Genomic DNA, 11,341 nt, shown 5'->3' on the forward strand with positions numbered 1-11,341 from the left:
ATGTGGGGCTGGAACTCACAAACCATGAGATCATGACCTGAGCCAAAACCAAGTCAGGTTCGTAACCGACTGAGCCATCCAGGCGTCCCATAACAAACACTTTCTGATAAAGCTCCTTGACTTACCACTTTTTGAAACCAGCCTTTGCTGGATTTAACGGTTGATGTTGACATATTATTCTGTGGATCTAGTCTATTTTTTTTTTCATGCATTGTATGTTTAGTCTCCCCAGTTAGTTTGCAATCTCTCAAGGGCAGAGAGTCCTTGTTGTTTTCTTTGGTGGTATTCACTTGGGGGAAACACTTCTTAACTCTTGTGATTACGGGCCAAAGTCCCCACCCCTTTCCAGAAGGCAAGCCGAGCCTCCCATACACAGTACGTTCAGATGGCAGTGTAGAGCTGATGCTCGTGATTCATTCACTTAATATTTTTGATCCCCTACAACTTGCCAGAAGCTATTTTAAACTCAACAGTAAACAGACAAAAATTCCTGTCCTCGTGTGGCTTGGATTTTAGTGAAGGCAGAACAGATTAGAAACACTATAAATGAGGAAAATACTGAGTGAGTTAGCTAGTGCTGAGTACCAAAGGGAACAAAGCACCTGAAGATAGCCTCTGAATAAAGACCAAGAAAATGAGCGAGCGAACCGTGGAACGATCGGGAAGGAAACGTTGCTTACAATAGTTGCTCAAAATTATATATGCCACGTAACTGTGTATAAACTTACGTGTTATGGCTATTATATGCACTTACTCACACACAAACCTTTGGAGTTGCACGGCTCCGTAGAAGGTGAGGTATGATGCATCTTTGTGGGTACAGCTATTTGTTGGTGGAAGGAGAAGCAGTAATGGCAAACGAAGATCGGAGGAGACTCGCTAGCTGTTTGTCCTGGGGCCTGCTATTTAATCCACGTACGTCTCAGCTCCCGGCCTCTGAGATGGATATTAAAATCTCTGCCTTAAAGGCCTAATATAAGGAAGTGAAAGGGTTATCAGACTTCTGCCATGTGGTAGACCCTCGGTGCCCTTCTTCCGAGTGATAGAAGTCAAGCCCCCACATCCATCTATTCATTTGTCAGTTTCAAAGTTACCAGTCAATGCCTTCCAAAGGTGCTTTTCTGAACCTATGTAATCGAAAAGGTTTCAAAATAGCCACAATTCAAAGAAGCTGTGCCCTTCATCATGTGATCGAAACGTGGGGCCTGATCTTGGTAGTCTGAGCACCTTAGCTATACAATAATCTAGCACAGTCCCACTACTGATAAAACAAGCAGATAAGCCTCTTACCACTGCTGTAATATAATCTTCGGTCTCTGATTCAGGTGTCTCATGTCCTTTACCAGCACCATGAGACTGTTGCAGACTGGCTTCTTAGTTTGCAAGGGGGGTAAAACCTCAGACCTTTCAGTTTTGACACTGATAATGTATCGGAAGGGTAGTGTGTGTATGTGTGTGTGCGTGACTTTCCACGTAAATGATGTGAGGTGGTTTGAAACTCCTGATAAACTAGCAAAATTACTAAAATTTTTACAAAGGCTGTCTCCATAACTTACATTTCAAAGCTGGTGATTATCCACTAGATTATAGATTCTTAACCGGAAAGAACTATGCCTTCATTTCTGAAGTCATGGCACCTTGTTCTATGCCTGACACATAGTAGGTGTTCAAACGATATTTGTGGAGCCAAAGTTGAATGGAACGTACCCCAACAGAGTGGCTTTTTATTGAACAGTCTCTTCTAATAATTTCATTTGAGGATTATTAGGCCTTAATATTATGTAGTGATACTAGTAATATTTTGAGTACCAATAAAATTGTGCATTTTACTATGGTTTTATCAAAAGCTATAGTTTTTCCTCAAAGGCTGATTATCAAGCTGTGCTACATCTCCAAATGTGTTTTGATTACATCCAACCTCATGGAATAGAGCAGAGTTGGCAAGTTAAGATATTTTTCTTCTCTGTTAGGTTTCTTTGCCTCTAAAATAAAAGCAATTAGACAAAAAGGAGGTTTAAAATCATTTTGACTTAAAGACTCTGTGATTCTGTGGTTCTGATCTCCTATTTATTTTTCTCCTGTGAATCTTTTTTTTTTAAGTTGATTTAGGGAGAGAGAGAGAGAACAAGCGGGGCCAGAGAGAGAGAGAGAGAGAATCTCACTCAGGGATTTCCCTCCCCTATGAATCTAAAGAGCACTGATATTCACCTAAAAGTAATTCTCTTTAACTCACATGTTCTGGGATTCACTTTGTCTCTTCAGGAAGGCACACCCGTTTTTGATGGGAATGGAAAAATAGAAACCAAAAGTAATCCACCGCGAGGGAGAAGTTGTGCCAATCCCAGGTTTTATGGTTCTTTGTACATTCGAGGCTGGCATTCTCTGTCACAGTGCATTCCAGACATTTTATCTGGGCCCGGAAATGTCAGCTGCTCTGTGGGTCTGGGCCGGATGGAGGTCAGAGCTGGAGCTGAAGTCTGGGAATGGTCCTTCCGGAGTTCCCATCGATGTTCTGCTTCACCCGGATATCTTTGGAATAGAGGACTGAAGAAATAAATCCTCAAAATAACTACTAAAAATATTGCTGTGGGGCCCCTGGGGGCCTCAGTTGGTTAAGCCTCTGACTCTTGGTTTCTGCGTAGGTCATGATCTCACGGCTCATGGGTTCGAGCCCCTTGTTGGGCTCTCCACTGCCAGTGCGCAGCCTGCTTGGGATTTTCTGTGTGTGTGTGTGTGTGTGTGTGTGTGTGTCTACCCCTCCCCTGCTCATGCGCTCTCTCTCTCTCCCTCTCCAAATAAATAAATAAACTTAAAATATTGTTGTGAATGAAAATTTCAGTTTAATGGTTGAAAGCATGCGGCTTAAAGACAGGCAGATCTTACGTCCTAGCCTGGGAATGAAACCTATGTCCTGGGGCTAAGCAAGGAGTAATGGCGTCTGCTGTGGCCCCAGCACTGTGACTGCCCTATAGAAAAGGTTCAGGGATCTTAATTGTCGCTATTGCTATCTCGTGTATTATTTGGGTGCCAGAGAGGCATGGCCAGAAAGAAACGCATTTGCCCTCTCCGTGGCTTGAGGTAGGGTGGGAATGAGATTGGGTGTGGGGTCCAGAAAGGGGCTGGGGCAAAAGAAAAAATAACAGCTGTGAGCGGTAGATAGACTGTTAGAAATAAGACTGTTAGAGAAGGTTCTGACTCAAGTAACGTCTCCACATCTGGAGGGCCTGGGGTGGGGGGGGGCGGGGAGGGTTCGGTGTTTTCATTCTTGTTGCATGTGCTTGGGAGACGAGAGTCTCATAAAGATTAACCACTCCGCAGGTGTTTTGAATAAAAAAAAAATGATGAAGCCTGGGACCTGTATTCTGGCCTCAGAATTCCTTTCCGCCCGTCCGAGGGTCTTCCGTAAACTATATTGTGAAGTAAGGGATCGTTGCACTAATTCCCTTAGAACTTAATGCCTCTTTTCTAAGAAAAGCATATGTACCTTTTCTGGCTGAAATCTCCCTGAATGTGCTGCCAAACCTTTTCCACAACAAACCGGCACGTAGCAATCGGTCGGTGGTACTGAAATTCCACAGAGGAGGAGAGAGGTACACAGTGTAGGGAAGGACTGGCTCGTCTAAACCTCGACTTGTCAACCTCCGACGTGAAGATGGTAAGCTTCAGAGATGTTTCAGTCCACAAACGCTGTGTGCACGACTCCTTGCACCTTGGGACGTGCAGGAGGGAAAAGGTATGTGCATATCTGTCGTTGTACACGCACACGCGTTCACGCTCGCGCGTATGCGTGTGTGCGCACCTTTGGGTAAAAGATTGTGAAGGGGACATCAAAGAGGAAACCCGAAAGGGGAGGGAATCGTTACTGAAGCTTGATGTTAAAAGGAATACTGAGTCAATGTTATTCTGGGCAGCACACACAGATTTCAACTTAGAAACTGGCAAGTTGGTTATGTGTTTCAGATGAGCAAAGTGCATACTTTCAGAATGATGGAAGAATATTTCAACATGAATTTTAACAAGTTTTTTTTGTTGTTTTTTTTTTTTTTTTTTTTTTACCGATGAAAAGTGCCAGGCTCCACCAGACTGAGCTGAGCCACCACCATTTGACCTGGGGCCACACTTTCTCAAGGTAGCAGGATACTCCCTGGTGAGCCAGGCCATGCTTTGGGGAAGAGGTGTGTGTGTGTGTGTGTGTGTGTGTGTGTGTAAGAAATGATATAGCATGAGCCATGGGCCTACTTCATTTTCTGCCTGGCTTCGCTGCAGATTATCTGGACAAGCTTCCCCACCCCTCTCTGAAAGTCAAGGAGCCTCCACAGCTAGCCAGCCCTTGCTGTGCAAGAGACAAATATTTAACGTCGCAAAGCCTGAGTCAGGAGCCAGCGACTCAGGTTTCAAATTGACATAAGCAATTTACTGACAACCCTTTGCCTTCATTTTCCTATCTGTAAAACAGTTGTGCTCACCGTGCTAAATTTAAGAAGATGTTGAGGGAACGAATATGACAGCTATAACATCTATGAGTCACTCTGAGCTCCTTCCTAGAATGACAACTCTTGGGAGCTGCTTGAAGGGCAATTGCCTAGCTCAAATCATCCTCCTCGCAGAATCACCGCTCCCACCCCAGGACCTGGCCCCAGCAGATCGATCATTCGACATGCCATTGAGCTCCTGGCCAGGGTTAGTTAAACCAAAGGTGAAAAGGGAGAGGCAATCTCTAGGTAAGCTGAAACTATTAGTGTCTCTTTCTCAGAAATTTGGAAGGGGGACCTATAACCTGGGTCGGTCAATTGAGAGCCCTGAGACTGGGAAGTGATGTGGAGCAAGGGTCCAGAAACGCAGGAAAAGCCAGTCTATAAAGGCAGACATGATACCAGTCCACAGAGAGAAGCAGATGGACCACAGAGGCTCCTCAGAGAAGACGCTTGTTCCCGATTCTGCTCCGACTCCTTGTTCCAGGCCTTCATGCACCCTGGATCCTCTTTCTGCCCTGATCTCCAAGTGATCATCTCGTCTCCTTCCAACAAATTTCCCATTCCAGCTTACGCAAGTTGAAGTGAGTCTGTAACCTGGAACCGAATGATTCCTACTCTGAATTTCTTATCTCAGAGAAGCTAGCAATGTCATTGACATATAAGGATCCTCAACAAGATTTTTATAAGACAAGCAGATTTCTTCAAAACCCTTCCGAAGAAAATACTAGCTCCCTGTTTGTTCCTGGGCGTTCTCGTCTGTCAGGGCAACTGAGTACAACTCTAAACCAAGTCTAGAACTCAGCCGTTTGTAGAGTTTTTATTTTTATTAGAGCACTGAAAGATGACCAGTCTTAAGCCACTCCACAGCCAAGCTGAGTTTTGACTCCTATACAACACACAGTGAGTTTATCCACACACAGGTAGATCTCTGGCTTTCCAGCCAGCCATGGCTGCCCCATGTCAACTGGTGAGATGTGGATGCTGTTCACAGCACATATGGTCAATCTGAAATATGCTCTCAAGAATATCAAATGGGCCAGAAAAATTTGGAGCTGAGACCAGAAGCCATCTACCATCACTGTCCAGCCTTCACCAGAGGTGTGAGAAGTCAAGTTGTTTCTGTTCACAGGGAATTTGGGTGAATCATGACCATTTCTGTCAGCCTGAGGTTGAAAGTGAAACCCTATTCAACCATCAAGATTTGCTCAACTGGAGGCTGGTTATGGTGGGAAGCAAAGCACAGCATTTACTCATAAGTAGTCCCAGACCTGTAGGTGGAGAGCTTTCCTTTCTGATACCCGGCTCATCACATCATCAAAGAGTACGTCTCCCCCCCAGCCCTACCCCCTTTCATAGAAAGGCCAATGCATTGTTTTTAAAAGATCATAGATAAAGAGCTGAATGCTAGTTCTAACACCTGCTATGTGTCCTGGAGCAAATTATTGGCTTCCTTGAGCCTCAATTTCCCTATATTTAAAGCGTGAGGGTTAGACCACATCACCTTTAAGGTTTCTTTAAGGTCTAAAAATGAATGGCCCTTTTCCTTATGCTAGAAACTCTTTGGAGCAGAGACCATGTTTTCAACTTCCATCATCCCCTCCACAGTGACTGACTTTCCTAAACATGGGTGAACGCCCCATGAAAATTGAAGAGCCAATCAAACTTTCTCTAAAAGGCATACTCTTAGGTGTCATAAACCCTGGTACTTAAACCACAAATCGGACCAACAACAAAGCTCCCCTTTCCCTCCAGTGACTCCGTCACAACGAGAGATTATTATCAAAAATGATGTTCCATCTTGCAATTTTTCCAGAGAGGTGAAACTTCCAAATTGATACCTATAATATTTTTCTGTAGATGCCAACAGCTACTCATATTTACCCACAGAAGAAGGGGGGTTCTTAGGAAAATAAAAATGTAATTTAACTCCCCTTCGGTGGAACTTATGGGTAAACCTAGGAGATTCGCATTGCCCATTCTCCCAATGGCTCTAGCTGAGAATATCGTGACATAGGGCACACCCATCACCCAAAAGCAGCCACGTAGAAGGCAGTTCATTTCCCTGGCCTCCCAGACTGTTCTCCCGCTGCCTCCTGCCTCGTTAATCAGATGGGAGGTGTTCCCTCATCGAGCTAGCAGAGGGCACTCTCGTGAGAAAAAGGCCAAGAACCGTGCCTCCTCTAGAAATGTCACCAACACCCCCTTGTGAAACAATAAGGAGACATTCATGTAACACCCCGGCGTTTGATTGGTGCCGGACGGTGTTCACTTACTCTAGTGGTGCCAGAGACCCTGATCACTTTCTCAGCCATTATGAGCAAGGCATTGTGAACAGGAACTTCCTGTTTGATGCAGAAACGTTTGACCCAAAATGCATCCATCTTGGAGGATCAGCGAAGGTGCACGATGAGCAACTCACTCTTGGAAATCTAGTAAGACAGTTCTCTCGAAAATGAGTGTGTAAAGGGCCGAATGTAACAGAAATTCTAGCGCCTTCTGCAGGCTGCTCAGTGTCTGTTCCTTCCATTCATGGACGAATGAATATTATTTTGAGCTGAAGTGACTTTGCATACACAGGAATATGTCCTTTTTTCTTCAATTTTATTAAAAAGGAAGAAAGGAAATATACTAGCAGCAAATGAATGAATACTTTACTAACTTTTAAAAAATTATCCATAGCATGACGCATTGAACACTTACATGATGTATAACTTCATAAGATATTTTAGCATGGGCCTTTGGATCATTTCTTTTATAATCATCACCACAGTGATTTTTATGGACACATCACATTTTCATGGTAGTCCCTGAGATCTCTGTTCCCCACACAGTACAGGCTCATTTGTCCCCTCTCCTGTCCCCTCTCCTCCTTTAAAGAGGCAGGTATTATCCTGTATTGTCATCCCTGGCTTGTGAATGTATCTCCCTCGACAGGCCAGGGATCCCTTGAAACAAAGGAGTCTCCTTCCTTTCTGGCTGAATTACTGGTACTTAGCAATTGGTATATGTTAGATACATAATAAAGAATTTGTGTCAAAGAAACAAGTAAATTTGCCAATGCCGAACCATATTATAGAATGTAAAAAAAAAAAAAAATGAAGTCTAAAGTTTAATGGGCAAAAAGCAAAACAAAACAAAAACTTAATTTGTAGTACTTTCCTGTTTGACTGCCATCACTTTTTCTCCAATAAGCAATTGGTAAGTTAAAGGTAAATGTTAAACCCTCACTAATAACAGTGCATCATACAGAAGGAATATCAAGCAAGAAAAAAAAAAGCGTTTTTGGTCAACTTGAGTTTTCTCCCAAATATTTAAAAGTTGAGATTGTTCAACAGAAGGAATTTAATTCATATCCAGAGTAGTTCAGTGAGTCTTTTTTGGAAGAGATCTCTGTCAAGATGAAATGACACAGTCTGTTTGAGCTCAATCCAAGCATTTTAGAACATGTTGCCTTCACTTTTGAAAGTCCAAAATAGTGGATCTAAAAAAAAAATCCATGAAGATTTTTTTCCTGAATGGAACATTCCATTTTGGTGCAGTTTGTTGCTTTTCTTCCATCTTGTTCTTATTACTGTTTTTACCAAGTCCTTGCCGTTATTATTTCTCTCCAAGCCCATACATCCATACCCGGTAACCCAAGGTTATTTTGATGGAGCATGTTGGCCATGGTCAAGGTCAAAGGAAATAAGCACCTGGCCTTCACCACAAAGTGTAAAAATTTGTTGTTTGTGGAACCATATCAGATTATTTTTCTCATTCAAAATCTTACTGAAAGAAAAAACTTAACACACTCTGGGGTAGCTTCGTGTTGGGGACACTGTGCATAATGGACTCTATTGTTTCTTCACTCTTCATGGGGCAAAGCAGGCACTGAGCCCCCAACAAGGTCACATGATTAAGATTACCCCATTTTTGTTTTCTGCTTCAAGGTCTCTGGACTAGGAGAAATCTGGTGACCTGCAAAGCTGGGTAGAAAATGGCAATTTGATAATATCCCTTATCTAGGAAAGAGCTTCAGGGAACATGACATTCTGGATTTAGCTCTGGATTACGCTTTGTGGAAGCCTCTCTCACCAAAAATAAAACACTAGTGACACTATTGGATACTTACCTTGAACTTTTGTTACGGATACGACGTTTTTCTCAAAGGAAGAGGGAATAGATTGAGGAGGGGGCGGCGGTGGTTAGATGTTTCTTCCTTCCATGTCTGACTTGAACATCATCCATTTATACGTACTTGGTCCCAGCATCTGTTAATGGAGTGGAATATGGGAATGTAAGGTGAGAATAGAAAGCAATCACACAAAAGAATCTCTGCCTAAGAAAGGACTTTGAAGTATTTCTATTCTACCCAGTTATCTGCAGTTGAAATTACTCTATAATGTCTCTGCCAAGCTGTTACCTGGTGTCTAGTTATAATAAAAAGTGAATAAGACAGCACACTCTGAGTGTGGTTATCACTGCCCTCAGAAGGATGCAATTTACTCAGAGCCACCTTTTGGAAACCTAAATGTTTTGGCAATAGGTGATGACTTTCTGACCTCAGGCATTTTGGGTCGATGATCTGATTAGATCATTGGTCAGAATGCTGAGTTACACCTTCCCTCTTTAGGTCTAGGAAGACTTGTTGACTTGCCAGGTTATCTGGCAAGAAGGAGAGCTCCAGATGAGGTGGGAAAAAAGCCCAATGTTCTGCAAGTCCCTTGGCTGTCCAAACATCTGTGGCCACCCTTTAGCTGGCCCTGTTGAAAAGGCCTAGAAGGGTCTCTTTCCCTCCGCCATATGTCACCTTATCTCGCCATCCAAGGGCAGGCTGCTTTGTGCTCTGATCTGTGGCCTGACCTCTCCCAAGGAATTGTTTGTCCCACCAGATGTCTCAAGAGTCTGGTTCAGGCCACAGATTCAGACTCCGGGATTTCCCTTCTTCATACCAATTCTGTCATTGCCACTCATGGACATCACTACTCACCGAAGCTCCATTTCTTCCTCTTCCTTTTGTTTAAGTCATAAAGCTTGCCAGTATGAGAGTGAAAAATGGACATATTCGTGTATTCTTTGTTTTTAAACAATTAGCCGAAAATTAAGTAAATCATTGCTTTCTTTTAAGGAGCTGAGAACCTTCACTCAATACCTATTTATTGAGCACCTGCTATGTACCAGGCATTGTTTCCCCTTAGAAGTCCAGCTGGTAGGTTTTTTTCAAATCCCTCCATTGTTTTGAAATACATATTTTAAAATTAACTCTGAAATGGACAGATCTTTTTTTGTTTGTTTTTAAACATCATTTTAATGGCTTGTTTACAGGACTCTCCAGCTCCCCCCAAGCACCATCTTTCTGGAATTTTCTACTCCAAGAGATGGAGGGGTGGAGTTCTGTTCTACACCAAGGAGATAGCTGGCACTCAACTAATAAGTGCTATGGTAGATGAGGGGAACTGTCGGAAAATATAATTATTAAATCAGAGATGAGTGGTAGGGCTTTCTGCAACAGAACTGCTTGAAGCTCCTTCTTAAAAAAAGAGCTAGAATTTCTTATCTTCCTTTCCTTTTAGCAACCAGACTTCCCCTTGTGGCTCTTAAAACCAACCAAGGCTCCTTTTGGCTCCATAGCTTGCCAATGACTAAACACAGTCTCAGTGCACCTTTTCAGCTCTAAGTAACACTGGAGATGCCAAAATTCAGCAAACTAGTAATCACATGGAATATTAGTATTGGAGCCAGTAGTCTTCTACCTATTAGTACTACCTGCTATAATAACAGAATCCAAGGGATCAACCTGAAAATAGACCCCCAAAAGACTCCTTTATCATTTGCTGACAAAGAAGTCTGGACAGAGGCTCAATGTATTTTCTACCACTCCTTTTTTCCTCCTCCCATGTGATGCAGGACCGCTGTAACCTGAAGGAACTATTACTTCAACCCTGAAGTTAGAGTGGCAGATGGTCAGTTCCCTTCCTTCGGGGATCACGATGCCTGAGTTCTCATGTGATGTGAGACCCACTGAGATGACTATAGCTACTGTCCCATGAGGCCAGTGGCTGCTTCTCAGAAGATCCAGAAAAAGGAGGGACAGTGGGATATCAAAGGTAGAGCTGTGGAAGTGGTCCTTCTGAATGCAGGTAATAAAGGGGTACGGGATTTGTAGAGAATTTACAAGCAGCGATAAAATCAGGTGCAAGGCTGTCTGTTTTTTATTATCTCCATGTGCTGGCACTTCTAAAAATGTCAGTGATAAAACACGCCTTCCTAAAAAAAAAAATCTTTTTTCATCTCTAATGTTTAGAATAATTGCTGAAGTTTTTATTGATTTTACACATAAAAGTATTATATCAAATTAGCATGCTTTGATTATGCGTTCTTTACTAAGCACGGTGTTTTACTTAGAACTTAATGAAGAAAATCCCCCTTTCCCCACCGGCCCCCACCCACGCCAACTGAGCAGCACATTTTCTTTCAAGAGTCTGTGGCTAGCGATTTGAAATTGTTCAAGCTTGTTTCAGTGACAGTGTGCTTTTCATTTTCTACGGTACTACACATTCCTGCAATTAAATAATAGATACAAAATAAACAATAAAAAAACAATCATGGGATATTAGTCAGCTTGGGCTGCATAACAAAATAGCACAGACTAGGGGGCTTAAACATAATTTTCTCGCAGTTCTGAAGGCTAGACATACAAGATCAAAGTGCTAGCAAAACTGATTTCTCTTGAGGCCTCTCTCTTCCATTTGTAGATGGCCATCTTCTCACGAAGTCCTCAAATGGCCTCTCTTCTGTGCACACCCAGAGACAGATGTCCAGTGTCTTTCTCTTCTTATTACGTCAGCAATCCTACAAGGTCAGGGCCTACCTTCATGACGTTGCTT

This window comes from Lynx rufus, unplaced genomic scaffold (assembly GCF_022079265.1).
Source record: "Lynx rufus isolate CCGP_SWC_20201006 ecotype Redwood Valley unplaced genomic scaffold, mLynRuf1.p SCAF_1, whole genome shotgun sequence".
Taxonomy (NCBI): Eukaryota; Metazoa; Chordata; class Mammalia; order Carnivora; family Felidae; genus Lynx; species Lynx rufus.